The sequence below is a fragment of the Mastomys coucha genome, unplaced genomic scaffold (genome assembly GCF_008632895.1).
Source record: "Mastomys coucha isolate ucsf_1 unplaced genomic scaffold, UCSF_Mcou_1 pScaffold6, whole genome shotgun sequence".
Classification (NCBI taxonomy): Eukaryota; Metazoa; Chordata; class Mammalia; order Rodentia; family Muridae; genus Mastomys; species Mastomys coucha.
In genome coordinates this window covers 121,797,772-121,800,057 of record NW_022196912.1, presented here as the reverse complement: position 1 = coordinate 121,800,057, position 2,286 = coordinate 121,797,772, and positions in this window count along the sequence as shown.

The window sequence follows — 2,286 nt, the reverse complement described above, 5'->3', positions numbered from 1 at the left end:
TGGTTGCTTGCCCCCAAGCCTCGTAGCTTACGGCAGATCCAAACCCACACCGTGAGGATGTAGGCACCATGTTGGTTCCTACATCTTACAGAACTGTGGGAAGGACAAACTCAAGCTAAGAGGCAAAAGGGCTTTGCATGCTTTCAAACTCTATTCCCACACTGGGAGATTGCCTGACTGACATTTCGCCAGCAGAGCCTTCTGTTGGGCCCCGTACACCCCGAGTCCGTTCCCTTGGTTCTCTTCTGCCTGAGAGAAAGCCTCAGGCCTCCTCCTCCTTTGCTCCTAACCACTTCCTCCCTGATGTTTGTTTCCCTGGCCAAGGCCATGACTACTGTACACCTTGCCAATCTGTTCTGTTAGCCAGGTGTCCTTGCTCAGTTCAGATGGGCAGAGGTTCACCTTCGCACTCTCGTTCCGTATCTCTCCGTTGTGTCTTGATTCACCACTGACTTTTGGGTATCCTTATTCTAGTCCTGGGTTTAGTGATGTCTCTGGTACCTGCTTCTTGCTTGGAGGATGGTTTCAATGGGACCTGGGTAGAGGACAGGATCATGCGTATGTGGCAGCAGGCCTGGGGAATTCGGGTTCTGTCTCTGGGAGCCTGATTTTAGCATCCCCTGTGTAATGGGAATGGTTCCTCTCTTCCCAGAATGAGCTAATATAAACCCCGACAAACATTTTTAGACAGAATGCTCCTGTGACCCGGCAGGTCTTCAGAGGATTCTAGAGGCCGCCTTGTTAAGAGGAACACAGGCCACACATACATTTCGGGGGGCTAGAGTGCCCTCAGTCTAGATAGCTGCTGTTGCCTTTTATTAAATGTTGAGGGAGTGAGGTATGGAGTATAGGTTTGTTTGAACTAGAACCTGGACACTAGCTAATAAGTAGAATTACTTCTCAATCATAGTGTGCTAGTCAACTGTGTCCAAGGAGAAGCCACGGGGCCACAACTGTCAGCTCACAAGTGTGCTGAGGCCGGGTGACAAAGAGGACCCTAAACCAGAGACAAGCATGCCTTTCACATTCCTTGGCAGGTGGGCACCGTTTCCTGGCCCATGCCTGCCCATCGGCATCCTGGAAGTGTGGTGGGAAGGCAGGGCTTGCAGGCTATGAACCCCCAGGCAGTACGGAGCCCTCGGGGCTAGTAGGAGGAGAGTCAGAACTACTGGTCTGAAGTCCAGCTTTAGACTCAGTTTCCATTTTTCATTTAGTAGAAGCCCTTGGTAGGCACCGAGGTGGTGGCAGAGGCTAATTGCATGGAGCCTGGAGCTAATGCAGATGCTGTAATTCCTGTCACCTTCTAACAGCTCCGTAGGAGCTTCTGATGAATAGCGCGTGGCGTTCAGAGGCTGTGTGCATCAGTCGCATGTGTCATTGGCAGAGGTCTGGCAGGGCACCAGAGCGGTGGGGGAACACAGCGCCACCTTGCCAAGTCTTTAATTAAAGGAGGAAATATGTCAGAACCTACTCGGCCACTGTCCAACCTAGCAGGCCCTTCCTAGTGTCGGTGAATACGGCTGTCAGAGACTTGATGGCATGCTGGAGAGACGGTCTGCTCAGGGCTTCAGGTTATTTGCTTCTCTTGAAGAGGACTCAGATTCAGGTCCCAGCACCCAAATGGTGGCTCACAATCATCCATAATTCCAGTCCCAGGGGATCTGATGTCCTTTTCTGACCTCTGCAGGCTCCAGTCATGCACATGGTACACATACATACATACATACATACATACATGCAGGCAAAACACCCATCTGTAAAAACTAATAAACAGAGAGATAAAGCTAACTTTAAAAATAAGGACTTGGATGGTGGTCAGCCATGCCTCTGAGCCTACTCTTTGAGGGGAAGAGAAAGAGTGATAATCTGAATATGACGGGGTGGAAAGTGGCTGCCTGGAGAGGTCTTCTGGTCTTGAAGAGGTCTCCCCAGAGTCCCCTGCCATGGCAGTTCGGGGGTCTCACCTCTCTGCCTCTCTTGCTTGGAACAGAAACCTTCAGAGAGCAGGAGGGGCCTGGGATTGAGACAACTCAATAAAGTCACAATAAAACATCCAAAGCCTTCCATTCTCTCTCACTTCTTTAACTCAATTTATTTTTCATTTTGTGGACAGAGATTTAGTCCGGGTATTAGTTTATGATTTTTACTGAAGGAATTACTCAACACACACACATATAAAAAGAAAATATTATTTTTATCATTTATTTTGTGCCATGTATACCATAGGAGGAGCAAACAGTGAAATCACTTCAGTACTGCTGTTTTTCATTACAAAGTTATTACATA